The sequence below is a fragment of the Schistocerca nitens genome, chromosome 9 (genome assembly GCF_023898315.1).
Source record: "Schistocerca nitens isolate TAMUIC-IGC-003100 chromosome 9, iqSchNite1.1, whole genome shotgun sequence".
In the NCBI taxonomy this organism is placed as follows: Eukaryota; Metazoa; Arthropoda; class Insecta; order Orthoptera; family Acrididae; genus Schistocerca; species Schistocerca nitens.
The window spans coordinates 207,546,773-207,562,050 of NC_064622.1; the positions used below are offsets into that span (position 1 = coordinate 207,546,773).

Below are 15,278 nucleotides of genomic sequence, written 5' to 3' on the forward strand. Positions count from 1 at the left end.
CCACTTTGAGCATATATGTATAGGAGTGGAATGGGCATTGCGCAGAGACGGAGGCTCAAAAAGTTTTATTGGTGAAGTGCTGAATAAAAACAGTTTGGTGACATCAGTACCCTTTCGATGACCCTAGAACCCTTGCCATGTGTTCACTATGTCAGTTAAAACTACATTTACACCTCAGACCGAATACTACGTTCAAATTACTTTGAATCTCTTGATCTCGGTAACAGATAATCATATCGAGAAAAGTTTCGAAGCTCCCCGAGAATTTAGTCTTAATAATGTATGAGAACGATTTGCTATGAACAGGAATTATAACAATGGTCATTCTCACAATTGGTACTTTTCGTATTCATAGTTTTCTGTGGTTTTCTCAGGAACTACTCTTGAACAAATGATGCTTTCATAAGTCGCCTAAGTTCATTCTAGACCACAACAAACTCAAAAGAACCAAACAATTTGCTTAATTTGTTTGGTGCAGAGGAAGGGAGTAATGTTTAAATTTGGTCCCTGCACTGCAAGGTGGGTGCAGTATGCCCGTTCTTCCGACTGGTATACAGAAGATCACTAGACCAAGGGCATCCAAAACACTTGATCCCTTGTGATTCTTGAGTTTCTCCCGGCGTATTTGATAATCAAAATATCCACGGGTGTGCTGCCGGTCTATAGTGTCCAACGTGCACAATATTTCGGCGATCATACATGTCGCCATTATCAGGTGAACTGACGGACTGAGCTCCTGTGAACGTGCCGGCACGGAGATCCGTACGCTATGGCTGCTCAGAGGGAACTGGGTTCGGTCGCGGCGGCGGCAGATTTAAATACCCTCCGCCCGCAGCGCGCTCCCTCCGCCGTCCGCGCCCCACGCCACGGTCGCGCGGTGGAACAGATTGCGACGGCGTCTGAGAAGACGTCGGTGTGATGGCTCTGTCCGCCGTGGTCGTCACAACTATACGTTTGCTCGATTTACTCTTGATTAACCCAATCGCTGGTTCCCAAGCCTTGCTAAGATTATAGCCACAGTCACGGTTTATGAGGTCGTCATTGGTGCGGATTTCGATGGCCTCTGTCCCAGTATCTCGACGTCTCTACCAGAATCCTCGTGCGGTCATACTCCATAGCGTGATTTTCCGTCAAACAATGTTCAGCGACCGCCGACTTGCTCGGATACATCAGTCGAGTGTGCCTCTGGTGTTCACGGCATCGATCCTCGACGGTACGCATCGTCTGACCAATATACGACTTGCCACATTGACACGGAATCTGGTACACGCCGGCCTTCCTCAAACCGAGGTCATCTTTGGCGCTCCCCACCTGTGTATGGAATAAATGTAGTGCCTACCTCCTCCCTCGTGACTTCATCCATCTCAACAGGTTATGCTGCAGTGGTTGGGCGGAGAGCACGTTGAATCTGCCACTCTGAGTGGCGTTACTCAGACGTGGACGACACGTTCGTCATCTGGCCACATGGTATGGATAAACTCCTTGACTTCCTTACACATCTAAACTCCATACACCCCAACATCAAATTCACTATGGAGACTGAAACGGAGGGTAAATTACCTTTCCTTGATGTCTTGGTCAAGAGAAGGGCTGACGGCACCCTAGGTCATGGGTTGTATCGCAAGACAACGCACACTGATCTGTATTTGCACGCAGACAGCTGCCACCACCCTTCAGAGGAATGGGGTACTTAAAACTCTAGTACATAGGGCGCGCACTATCTCTGACGCAGAGAGTCTACCCCAGGAATTGGAACATCTGAGAACTGTATTTCGAAAAAATGGGTACTCAGAGTGGCAGATTCAACGTGCTCTCCGCCCAACCACTGCAGCACAACCTGTTGAGATGGATGAAGTCACGAGGGAGGAGGTAGGCACTGCATTTATTCCACACACAGGCGGACTCTCGGGGAAAATCGCCCGCATTCTGAAGAAACACCGGGTTGGAACTGTGTTTTGTCCTCCAAATAAAACCCGTGCACTGGTGGGGAGCGCCAAAGATGACCTCGGTTTGAGGAAGGCCGGCGTGTACCAGATTCCGTGTCAATGTGGCAAGTCGTATATTGGTCAGACGATGCGTACCGTCGAGGATCGATGCCGTGAACACCAGAGGCACACTCGACTGATGTATCCGAGCAAGTCGGCGGTCGCTGAACATTGTTTGTCGGAAAATCACGCTATGGAGTATGACCGCACGAGGATTCTGGTACAGACGTCGAGATACTGGGACAGCGTTGTTAGAGAGGCCATCGAAATTCGCACCAATGACGACCTCATAAACCGTGACTGTGGCTATAATCTTAGCAAGGCTTGGGAACCAGTGATTGGGTTAATCAAGAGTAAATCGAGCAAACGTATAGTTGTGACGACTACGGTGGACAGAGCCATCACACCGACGTCATCTCAGACGCCGTCGCAATCTGTTCCACCGCGCCACCTTGGCGCGGGTCGCGGACGGCGGAGGGAGCGCGCCGCGCCCGCGGACACTATAGACCGGCAGCACACCCGTGGATACTTTGATTACTTGATCCCTTATCTCTGTGATCAACCAAACCCGAGAAATGGCCCACTGAAAAATCGCAATTTCAGGAAATATTTTTCGTAACATATTCGTACCGTGCACTGTCGTCCAGTACTATTTTTGTTCTTATCCGCGTGCCTACATCAACCCTTCCCCCTCCCCCCCTCCGTCGACATAGTGCGGTAGTGGTATAGGACTAGCACTGGGAAGGACAGCAGTTCAAATCCCCCATGCGGCCTTACACATTTAAATTTTCCGTGGTTTTCCTATGTGATTTAAGACAAATCCCGGGAAGCTTTCTTTGTAAAGAACACGGACGATCATTTCTCCAGTACAATTAGCTTACTGAGCTAGGAAAGAATGACTGTCTATGTGGTCCTCTGGCCTTATTCCCATTATGCTTACGTGAGATATGATGATGGCAGCATAATGGTCTCAACATCTTCATCACAGTTTCTCTGAATTTATCTAACAGGATTTTCCGATAACTACGTCTTCTTTCTTTCAGATTCCTATTTCAGTTCTCCGAGCACTTCTGTCACAATTTCGGTTGATCATAGCGACCTGGTACATCAGAACCCTTGCGATGACACTAGAAACCTTTCCACACTTCACTACGTAGTTAAAACTACATTTACGCCTCAGGCCGGATATTACGTGTGCAAGTACGGTAACTTTCAATCTCTGGATCTCGTTAACAAATGGTATCGAGAAAAGTTTCGAAGCTCCCGCGAGAATATATTTTTAAGAAAACATGGTAAAAATCTTGGCAATCTGCCATGAATAGGAACTTCATAAGTGGACATCTTCGCAATTCATTCGATTCCTATCCTCAAGCTTCCTCCATAAGGACTCCAACAAATGGAACAATAGTCTAGAACTGTTCACGCTATCGACTTGTGTGCGGTTGCCTTTGAAAGAGTCAGAATCCTTCCAATAAAACTAAGTTTTCCGTTCCCCTTCCCTAAAATTGATTTTACGTGTTTCTCATTCTATAGAACACGGCAAGTGCCACAACCCGATTTCCCAAAAACTTCGCTCAGTGGAAGAGGGGTCAAACTAAGCTCATCAGTAAATACTCGACCGTTTCCAATAAAAACACGGCATTGTAGTGAGTAAATACTTTAGTCGAAACGGTGGCATGGTTAGCAATGCCGTGGCTTCACACTTTTGCGCCTCGTGTTCGAAATCTGATTATTATTTTTGTTTCCGTTTATAGTTTATCTACCCTTGTCCATAGGAGATTACTACACGAATGTGGTTCGGTGTACATTGAAGTAACTTTGTCCTTATTCGTCTACTAATTGTATGTGTGGTGAATGAATTTAAAAAAAAATACATCAATTTGAAAATTATATGGAATTGTTTTCGGTGAAATTCTTGTAGTGTCTTTATTCCTAATCAGCTGTAAGCACCGTTTTCGGTAAAGTGATCTGTATGAGGAAATATCACTGTAGCAATCCAACTTCGCGGGATGTACTGGTGTTCGCAATTTTTATGTTTCAAATGTTTTTGCGATTGGTTTCATCCAGAGGAACGCAACAAATCTGCAGAGGCCTATACGCATGATCGTCTGCTGAATGGTCGTTGAGGACACGCTGCTGGTAGCCCCTTGGTTCATCTGGGCGGTCAGTTCCTTAACAGTTGCACGCCTGTTTTCCACTACACATTTCCGCAGTTGTTCACCCCTATCATCCCTGACCCCTGGTGCACCACAGTGGCCTCGGCGCCAGTTTTGGATAGCGCCATTTTACCATGCACAGTATACTTTAACCACGGCGGCACGCGAAAACTTTAAAAACTCAGCCGCAGCCATTTCAGAAATGCTTCCACTTTTGGCTCGAAAGCCAATGATCACACCCTTTCGGATGTCAGCTACACATCTCCCTTCCGCATTACGACAACGATTGTACTGTTTCCTGCGTCCACCCAACACTCTTTATATGCCCTCCACTGCTAGTACTGCCACCGGCCGTGTGTGAGTGGTTATTGAACGTTGACGTCGAACATAGGCGGTGCTCACATTGATGTGACTGGACCTTGTATTTGTTTTATCGCGAGGAAAATAATGTCAGGCCTCAAAACAAGCAAATCAAGAGCAAGAGCAACGCAGGACTTCTCTTTGTTTACAATAAAAAATGCCAGTTCTGAGCAGTTTCATGAAAAAAGTGAAACTGTGTTTAAATCGAAGTCATAATTAAATATTTCTGCGGAACGCACTGGTCAGTAGCTCAGGAACGTTACCAGTGCTACAGCGGTCACGTGCTTTTAATTGCTCGTCGTTTCGCGCGACAATACTAGCCTAAAAGTCCGACCCACTCGTCATTAAATCGAATTCGCTGACGAGCTGTAGTGTGAATTGTAATGGATGTGCTAAATTATAGACTAATATCTTTACTGTCGGTCTACACCTACATTCCCCAAGAGTTCTTGGCGGAGGGTACTTCGTTCCAGTGTTAGTCATTCTCTGTCCTATTCCATACGAGTATTGAGCGAAGTGAAAATTAGATACACACAAGTCACAAACGGCCGACTGCACCAACCTCAATTAAGTTATCCGCGGTAATGTCGCCATTTAAAGGTATCCAACACAAATTTCTGGTGCACTCACATCGATCAAATTTGAACGAAGGAGACTGACCATAGCTCACACCCGATTTTCACGAGATGACCAGGGATTTTAAAAACGTACGGTATTAAGATGGCTCCGCGTTTCAGTGCACTGAGACATATGAATCTGGAAAGATTATTAATTTATGACTCAAACTTACCAGGAGTAGAATTAAATTGTGTCTCCACATGTGACCACAATGCTTGTTTTTCTCTAACAAGGAAATCACTCGACAATCAGATTTTTGTAATTTTTTTATATTTATGGCATGTGAAGTTCAATGCTCAAATTTAGCTGCCCCAAAACAGTTCGATAAAAGTCTCGAGAAAATCGACTTCTAAAAAATGGTTCAAATGGCTCTGAGCACTATGGGACTCAACTGCTGAGGTCATTAGTCCCCTAGAACTTAAAACTAGTTAAACCTAACTAACCTAAGGACATCACAAACATCCATGCCCGAGGCAGGATTCGAACCTGCGACCGTACCGGTCTTGCGGTTCCAGACTGCAGCGCCTTTAACCGCACGGCCACTTCGGCCGGCAAATCGACTTCTAAGTTTTCGGCCATATTTAATATGCTAAAATAAGGTAGAAAATTTTCAATAGTAAGTTGGTTGCTATGTGCTAAAGTATTTTTCGCTGGTTTGGAGACTTGGGTTCGATATCACTTGGATTCAAATTTTAGAGAAGCGTAAAGTACAAAAAGATAGAAAAAAGTTTTTGTAATTTTTTTATTCCTTTCGTCGTGATTGACAATCTTATAAAAGATCGTATTTAAGAATTTCTGTTTACAATGAAAATTGCTGTGTGCGATGTATAGTTTTGTTTATAAAAATGATTTTTAGATTTGTTAATTAGCATATGTTTGATGAATTTTATATTTAAATGACGTAGGTGTTCGAATAGAACAAAATAAAACAAACGAAAAATCGGTGTGCTACTTCTGTTTCCCATCACGCTGAACATAAACGAACGGCCTCGTAGCCAGGTATGAACACACTTCTCCTCTTTGACGAAATAGAGAGCGAGTGACAATGACGTCACCTACCGGCGACTGTCTATAAAGCTTATGAATATAGCGTGAAACCCCAATAAGAGGAGATGCTGCTACAGATTAAGCTGTAAGTTGCTTTGAAGCCGACGCCGCTATGTTAGATGCTTTAAAACATTATCGGACGACTGCTTCAAGTCGCATTTTCTCTCTCGTCCGCACAAGAGCTGTTTTAAATGGAATATCTTACAGTGCTTTCGCGAATAAAACAACTTGAGGAAGCCATTTTCAGACGTTTTTCTGGTCTTAAGTCCATATCTGATACAGTAATAAGAAGCATTCCGCGTCGTTTTTGTTTTACATTTCGAATAACCAAGGAGAGAAGTAAGTGGCGCTTCAACGAGTTCACTTAAGAATGAAATGTGAGTCCTTCACAATTTAGACTATGATCAGAATGATTAGTACACTAGTAAATGACGCAATCTGGCATTTCTGATCGAAACACTTGCACCAGAAGCTAATATTTGGGGCAACTAAAATGGCAGATGTAGTTTGTGACGTAATAACAGCACCCCTTATGTTATATCTCCATGGTGAAAAGGGTCTATTAACATCTTTGCATCCCCTGGGCGCCTTCCATTGCTATACACGGAATTAGCCGCGGTCAAATGCACTGGCGGCTGACGATCGTTTGCTGACCGGCGGATACGGTTGGTGCAACACAGAGACAGTTTGAACGTTGTTTACTTTTACCTGTGATCCCGGGACCTTGGTTATCTCGCCAACCGAGGTCGGTGCACTGAATACGTACTGTTGTTGACGCTGCGGAAAGCAGTTCACCTGCTACTTTACAACGAGGTTTTTTTTTTTTTTTTTTTTTTTTTTTTTTTTTTTTTTTACAGCGGTGTGGTGAATTTCCCCCTAGCAGACGACGGTGTGCGCAGACGCCGTCGGGCTTGTGTGCCGGCCACAGAGGCGCGAGGGTCAGCGAGCCCCGAGACCAATATCTGGTGTCCGCGCCGCGGAATATTAAACGCGCCGCATTCCTGCCTGCCCTCTGCCGCCGCCGCCGCCGCCGCCCCCGCCTTTTGTCCCGGCCAAGCGCAATATCGCTCCTCTCCGTCCTATTCCGTTCTGGTCAAGCCCACTGGTCGCCGTCGCCCGCTCTCTTTGCGCTCACACCCGTGGTTCACATTTTCACCAGCACAACCTTCCGAAATGTTCAGAGTTTAATTAGATTGCAGTGCAATTGCTTACGCTCGATTATTTAACTTCATGTCTCTAATGTTAAGAATACAAACGCAACGGGCTGCCAATGAATGTAGCGCGTGGTTATTAACCGTAGGAAAAGAAAAAAAAATTAGTACACCTGGAAGGAAGACGTCGATTTTGATCCGATGACAGCATGTACTACCACCCGGAGGATTAGTAAATATGCCGCCAACTGATAGCGTAGTGCCATAGCTACCAAAGCGCCATCTCTGCCTACCATTCAATAGAAAATGCACATAGCGATAAGGCTCAGGGTGGTGTAAACGTGTGAAGCAAGTAGGCAATCACGCCACAGAGATTCACTCGTGTTTACTACAGTCAACTCAGCGAGTTAGAAAGGAGTCATTTTGTGGCCTCTCGAGTGACTTGATGGTCCCTTCGTAGAACTGCCTCACAATTTAGAGGTGTTGCGTCATTTGTGCAACGATCCTTGTATCAGTTGTGACGTAAACATTCCCACACCCGTAGACGTTTCGGACGTCCACAAAGCACAGACGGGCACCAGGATCGTCATATTGTAACGGAAGCAGTCGCAGATCCTATAGCTACCACAGTACAGAATGGAGGGCTTGTAAGCCCAGACGTGTCAACACGAACTGTTGCGAACCAGTTATTAGCAGTGGGACTGCGGGGACCCATACCTGTAGCCACACGCCGGCTGTACAAGTTGTACGAGGGTAATCCCAAAAGTAAGGTCTCCTATTTTTTTATTTAAGTACAGAACTCTGTGTGTGTGGCAGTTGGTCACTCTGTTATGAAGAGTGCTTCATGCTCCGTGTGTAAACATGCGCACGCCGCGATGAGGCGGTCAGTCTTGGCTTGGCAGCCGTTGAGAAAGGAGCTCCCGTTGGATGTTACCGCCAAGTGCGAATCGCGCAAAGTTTTTCGGTTTTTGAACGCAAAGGGCACTGCGCCGATTGAAATCCATCGCCAATTGACGGAAGTGTATATTGAGTCGTGCATGGATGTCAAAAATGTTCGTAAGTGGTGTAGAGAGTTTGCAGCTGGTTGGACCGAAATTCACGACAAACAAAGGAGCGGGAGACCGTCAATTTCTGAGGAGACAGCGTTGAAGGTTGAGCAAAGCATGCGTGAAGATCGGCGGATCACCCTGGATGATCTCTGCACGTTGGTTCCTGAGGTTTCCCGAAGCACCGCTCACAGAATTTTAACGGAAACAGTGAACTACCGGAAGGTGTGGGCTAGATGGGTGCCACGCATGCTGACAGGACCACCTGCGGCAACGAGTTGATACTTCCCGCGTATTTCTTCACCGCCTTGCAGATTAACAGGACAGCTTTCTGGACTCAATTGTCCCGGGTGATGAAACCTGCGCATACCACTTTACACCTGAGACCAAGCAACAATCACGCCAGTGGCGGCATCCTTCTTCGCCAAAGCCGCGGAAATTCAAACAAACACAGTCTGCCGGTAAAGTCATGACAACCTTTTTTTGGGATCGGAAAGGGGTATTATGCCCGCTGGGACCACAATTAACGCTGACAGGTACTGTGAGACTCTGAGAAAACTCAAACGGGCAATTCAGAACCGGAGAAGAGGAATGTTGAGCAAGGGCGTACACGTTCTCCATGACAACGCTTGCTCACACATCGCTCGGCAAACCGTTGCTCTCCTGCAAGAGTTTCAGTGGAACATAACCATCCACCAACCCTATAGTTCTGACTTGGCGCCCAGTTAAGACAACATTTGGCCGGAAAGCGATTCAGCTCCGACGATGAGGTGAAAAAAGAGGTTCATAACTTTCTGAACAGCATGGCGGCGAGCTGGTATGACATGGGCATACAAGAACTGCCACAGCGTCTACAAAAATGCATCGACAGAAATGGTGACTATGCCGAAAAATAGCAAAATGTTCAAGCTGTAAACTGTGTAAACCATTGTGGAAATTAATAGCTCTATGTACTTATGAAAAAATAGGAGACCTTACTTTTGGGAATACCCTCGTACCTTATACGCCATTTAAAGTGGATTCGCACTGTTTAGAATGTGTCCAGCATATGTAAACAGATGTGCTATTGTGTACCGTATTTTCATCATGTAACAAGCATCTGAGAGCAATATGATCTTTTGGACCAGATGAGTGTGTTTTTAAATATTTTAGCGATGGCAAATGTTTATAATGTGCTGAGTTTTATCCACTTGACATCTAGTGCCTGAGGTTCAGCGTAAAATGAACAGGTTTTAATACAAAAAAAAGCTTAAGACCTGAAGATGACGGTTAAGACTGTTGAAACCGGTATTTACAATGTAGGAAGTGTTGGAAGTTCTTTAAAACTGTCCACAGATGGTACAGTTGTCTGTAAGAAAACATCAACGCCAGAAGACAGTACTGATTTGCAGAATGACCTACAGAGGATTAATGAATGGTGCAGGCTCTGGCAGTTGTTTGTGAACGTGAATAAATGTAAATATTGCGCATAAACAGGAAGAGAAATCCACTACTGTACAAATACACTACTGAAGACAAATTGCTTCGTAAAGTATCTAAAGTAAAATACCTAGGGGTAATTATCCATAGCGACCATAAGTGGAACGACTACATAAAACAAATAGCAGGAAATGTATATCCAAGACAAATTCATAAGCAAGTCTTACAAAAATGTACCTCACCCACGAAATAAGTGGCTCAACGAAGAGCGGTGCGTTGCGTCACTGAATAATTTAGTTGGCGTGAGAGGGCTAGACAGCTGCTCAGGCGTTACAAGAGAGGCGTTGTGCATCACGGAGAGGTTTACTACTGTAATTTCTAGAGAGCACTTTCCGGGAAGAGTCGGACATATTACTTCCTCCCACATACATCTTGTAAAATGACCACGACTAGAATATTGGAGAAATTAGAGCTAATATAGAAGCTTACCGACAATACTTCCCACTCCCCATTCGCGAGTGGAACAGGGAACGGGGAATCCGTTTGTCGCACAAGAAATACCCTCCGCTTGCGGAGAATGATAATGATGTAGACATATGATACAAAACGTCGTTCCTGTGCGGTGAAAAATCTTAGTGGAGAGTTTTGAGCACATCTGAGAGACACTTGTGCTAGCTAGACTATATAAGCTTATTTTCCGTCACGACTGCACGACAATTACTTGATGACCCGATTGGGTTCTTAAGACCATCTTCAGGTCTGTAGTGTCGGTGTGCGAATGTAGGCTTACGTGCCAGTGGCAAAAAGAACGGGAAAGGAAGAAAATGTTGGTGCTGTCCTCGACCGCACATCATAAGGTGGCCCTCACAGTGTAGACAAGTACATTGCTCTGCAAAACTAAAGGACGAGATATATAAAGTATCATAACATATCAACAACACGGTGGAAATGAGTTGAAGTGCGGAATTACGTTTCCAGGCGTCTCCCAGTCGTGCACAGAAAGCTGGTGTGAGGTGAGCGTGATTATAGCATCAAATGGGGCTGAGGATGTCAAATTAAACACCTTTCAGCCGTCAGTTTCAACCTTATTTTATTAGGCAACGAGTTTCGACGCTTTATTACGTCATCTTCAGGCCCGTGACCGACGCGTAGAAATAATCTACCTCGCTTCTGATCCAAGCAGGGCCCAGCAAGTAGATATCTACTTGCTACAGTAACCGCTTCAAGCATCACCCACTAACTGTTCGATCCAAGCGAGGTAGAGTATTCCTACACGTCGGTCAGGGGCCTGAAAATGGCGTAATAAGGTGCTGAAACTGGTTGCCTATTAAAATAAGGTTGAAATTTGACGGCTGAATGATGTTTAATTTGACATCCTCAATCGAACAGTCGAGTCCCGCGACCATCGCTAAAAAGATGGACATACAGAGATCAAATGGGGCTGGTCCCGCTACAGGAGACAGTTGAAGAAATGGGAAAAGTCGGTTTGTGTCAATCAGAGAGCAGTTACACCGCACTACTGCGGTGCTCTGCATTGCAACAAGGACCGAAGACATTTGGCGGACTTCAACAGTAAAGAATTATCGGGAAGCTGAAGGAATAACAAGGTGTGACGAGCGGAGCCCAGGAGTTTCGTATTACAGCATTCTTTCGCGAGCACGTTGAGCGATCCGAAACAGGCTTTGCTGCCCGAAGGAGCACTACACTGTGTAACAGGCAAGAGGGGACCAAATTTAAACATCGGCTGCAGATGGAGCAACATTTAACAGGACTGCGAGGCACAAAATCTCACGATCCACGGTGGCTCGGCGTCTGCATAGGGGTGGTCCCTTCACCCGACGGCACGGTTTGCGATGGTGCGAAGAGAACAGGGACTGGACCAACGAGGAGTGGGACCGCGGGCTATCCTAGTATGAGAACAGATTCAGTCTAATTATGGATTCTGTACGTACCCTCAAATGGCGGATTTGGCGTTATGGTGTTTCGTGGGCGTTCTAGCCTCCAAATCTCTGCACACGGCACACTCACCGGTCAGAGCTACTGCGACAGCACTCCTTCCCCATGTGCGTCCATTCAGAGGTGCTATCGGTCCGGGCTTCATTTTTATGGATGACAACGGGGGACAGCGTCGAATAGCGCATGTGGAGGGTCTCTTGGAACTAGAAGATATTCGGCGAATGGACTGTCCTGCCCATTCACCCGACTTAAATCCCATCCGGCAGATGTGGGATACATTGGGGTGAGGTATTATGGCACGTGCTCGTGCACTGCCGAGCATCCAGCAGTTGTCAACGGCAAAGATGGAGGGGTGCACACCCTACCACAAGAACTCCTTGCCAGCGTTGTGTTCAGCATAGGAACGCGTTCCAGACCATGCATTGCCGTGATCGCACACCCTAATAAGAATCATGTCCTGCCTTTATTCAAAATGGTTCAAATGGCTCTGAGCACTTTGGGACTTCTGAGGTCATCAGTCCCATAGAACTTAGAACTACTTAAACCTAACTAACCTAAGGACATCACACACATCCATGCCCGAGGCAGGATTTGAACTTGCGACCGTAGCGGTCGCGCGGTTCCACACTATAGCTCCTAGAACCGCTCGGCCACTCCGGCCGGCCTGCCTTTATTAATGCCCAGTGGAACATCATAAATCGCTGTTACTTCAGTGTAATTATTATCAATGAATAAGTGTCCGGCCATCCTGATTTAGGTTTTCCGCTTCAGGCAAATGCTGGGATGGTTCCTTTGAAAGGGCACGGCCAACTTCCTTCCCCATCCTTCCCTAATCCAATGAGACCGATGACCTCTCGGTTTGGTCTCTTCTACCAAATCAACCCAATGAATAAAAGTGTCGCTTACGTTCGTCTCATTGCGTACACCTTCCAGTTACCTTCTGTACTCTACTCTAGCAATTCGTTCTATGTACTGTCCAAGCTGCATCGAATTATGTTACTTGTCAATGACACGTCATGCGGAAGTACTTTCTTCCTCGAGTTTTGCATACCAGTGCAAAAGCGCCCACCTAAGCTCAGTCAGTCGCACTCTGACGACACGGCAGTGGCCGCTATTTTCTCAGTAATTATGCCGGCAACAGATCCGCTGTTATCGCCTGTTAAGACGCCACAAGCGGTGGACAGCTAGGAGCGGAACCCTTTAAAGGTCGCGCGCTGTCCGAGGGCAGAGTGCTGTTCACGATAGCGGACGCTTCGAAATTAATAAAGGGAGCCAAGCGCGGCGCGCACTTTATCTGCCAGCTTCAGCTCTGCGCTCGTGAAATTCCAGCGGGGGCTCACTACAGGCGGAGGAATGCGTGCGGCTTCCTTTGAGAGAGAGAGAGAGAGAGAGAGAGAGAAGCGGGCGCCGCCGCCGTTCTTTGCTCCGCTTGTATCGACGAAACAAATTATCGGAAATTGGCGTCGGGATACGCTCGCCTCGCTGCTCCCGCTACGGTGAAAGGAAACGTAAAAGATTCGGCGGCAGTTCTTTGCAGCTGTATTTCCTGTAGGTGAAAAGTCGCAGTCCAAAACATTTGCCGATGTGGTCGGTTATTGTTCAGTGGTTCGGTTCTGTAGAGTCGCGCCGACGGAGATCATTTTGAACCTTGTGTTACTGTGTAACAAACGTTCTCTCCTCCGGTGGCGTGCTTCATACCATCTTGATATTTAGTCCAGCTGCATTTTGCAATACAGATTTGCGACTGCAGTAATTGAGGAACTTAGACGAGTCATTCTGCCGGCCGGAGTGGCCGAGCGGTTCTAGGCGCTACAGTCTGGAACCGCGCGACCGCTACGGTCGCAGGTTCGAATCCTGCCTCATGCATGGATGTGTGTGATGTCCTTAGGTTAGTTAGGTTTAAGTAGTTCTAAGTTATAGGGGACTGATGACCTCAGATGTTAAGTCCCATAGTGCTCAGAGCCATTTGAATCATTTGAGTCATTCTGCGGTTTTTCAGTTCCGTTATAATATGTGTAGCTCGAGGGGTCAATGATGTACTTGCTTTGGCGGTACATGTACTAAAATTGGAACGATACAGACAAGATTAGCATGGCCCCTATGCAAGGATGACACCCAAAATCGTGAAGTGGCTCTGAGCACTATGGGACTCAACTGCTGTGGTCATTAGTCCCCTAGAACTTAGAACTACTTAAACCTAACTAACCTAAGGACATCACAAACACCCATGCCAGAGGCAGGATTCGAACCTGGACCGTAGCAGTCGCACGGTTCCGGACTGCGCGCCTAGAACCGCGAGACCACCGCGGCCGGCAAATCATGAAGTGTTTCACAGTGGCAAAGTGCCGAACTACCAGTCCAAAGGAATATTGTTAGATACCAGGTCAGTCCTAGGATTTTATATGTGTTATTTATCACTTCCTTCACCTCTGTAAACCCTTCTTATTGAAAGACATATACCGAGTTGTACTGTGGTTTGGAGTCCATGTTAAGTTGTGGGAATCCCTATAATTATCTGCGTAAGTCAGTTCGAAAGGTTGAAAGGTGGCTGCAGTTTATGTATTACATCTTTGCCACTACAGCATTAAGTATCGGCTTTAATTCAACCAAAGAGCCTTGTACCGGAGTAAATACATACAGTAGACGTGTATGGCAGTCTGTTTTAGGTTGGTATTAAATGATATCAGTGGTCTTCTGCCCACGTTTCTTTTTCTTTCTTTTTCATCTCTTTGGCTCGTTGAGCCATACTGCCAGCAGCGTGGTACATATACATGTAAAACATAAAGGGTGATTCATCTGCCCCTGCCCATGTTGTTTTATGCAACCGGGAATGTTATATCTAGCCTTCAAACACAAAGCGTGAGATTTTCATATTCTCTCACTCACTATGCGCAAACGGCTAGCCTTGGAGAAAAAATGAAGAAGATCCTTTTGTGGGGAATTTAATGTAGTTAAATTTTGTACTGGGATACGTCCTCGCTGGGGACCAAGGTTTTCGAATTACTCAAGAGACACGTACAAAAGTGACTTTCAAACGCAACCCTAACCCCACACTCACCTCTCGCCACGCAGGATTTCTAGTATGTTGTTCGTGGCACTCCCTCCTGCTACTGCACAAAAATTTCCGACTACATGAACTATTCCCGATACTCTACTGTTTTTTGTTTGTATTTTTCAGGCTATTTCCCTATAGAATAGTCGGCTACTTCGGTAACATTATTAATTTAAACGTGTGCTTGAGGGTGATGAAATGAAAATGGCTTTTATGAACATTACGCTAAAGCAAATTACATTGAAAATTCGATCCAAATTCAGTCCTTACAAGCACAATAGTTTCATAGTAATGAGGCCTAAAGAATACAACGATGTAATTGTTTGTTTTATGTTGTTAAAATTAACAAAATTGTAAGGTAAAATTTACACAAATGCCAATTTTAGAATTTTACAATTTCTGAAATTTTACAATGCCATAATATGAACAACCTATAAAGACCTAAGTTGTGGAATGTGGGAAATTATTCGTGCAGTCACACATTTTTG

The 15,278-nt window shown here is 45.7% G+C and overlaps 1 long non-coding RNA gene and 1 other non-coding gene across 2 annotated transcripts in view; one reads left to right on the plus strand and one right to left on the minus strand.

Moving 5' to 3' along the window:
* LOC126203297 (uncharacterized) overlaps positions 1-15,278 on the minus strand; it is a 143,969-nt gene that overhangs the window by 24,816 nt on the left and 103,875 nt on the right. The window lies entirely within an intron of this gene.
* LOC126204721 (U6 spliceosomal RNA) lies at positions 13,775-13,881 on the plus strand. Its single transcript, XR_007540527.1, has one exon. It is a non-coding gene; the product is annotated as a U6 spliceosomal RNA (small nuclear RNA).